General features: G+C 31.4%; 1 protein-coding gene across 1 annotated transcript in view; it reads left to right on the top strand.

Moving 5' to 3' along the window:
- Positions 1-223, top strand: part of LOC119591836 (high affinity cGMP-specific 3',5'-cyclic phosphodiesterase 9A-like) — a 42,680-nt gene that overhangs the window by 25,248 nt on the left and 17,209 nt on the right. The gene's annotated exons all lie outside the window — the stretch shown is intronic.

Genomic DNA, 223 nt, shown 5'->3' with positions numbered 1-223 from the left:
AAAGAACACTAGTTACACAAACAAGAGAGTAAACACACGTTAGATTAACCTAGTAAAGAAAAAGAACAAAAGAAGTAAACAGTAATATAAATGGAGGGGGAACTAATATATAAATCAGAAAGTGTTTTAGAAAATGGGGAAATAACCAAAGAAAATTGCAAGGTAAAGAGGGTAGACTACTGTAAAAAAAATACGTCTCCAAATCATTGGAGATGTGAAGACA

Source organism: Penaeus monodon, chromosome 29, assembly GCF_015228065.2.
Source record: "Penaeus monodon isolate SGIC_2016 chromosome 29, NSTDA_Pmon_1, whole genome shotgun sequence".
Lineage (NCBI taxonomy): Eukaryota > Metazoa > Arthropoda > Malacostraca > Decapoda > Penaeidae > Penaeus > Penaeus monodon.
This window is presented reverse-complemented; position numbering and strand designations above follow the sequence as displayed.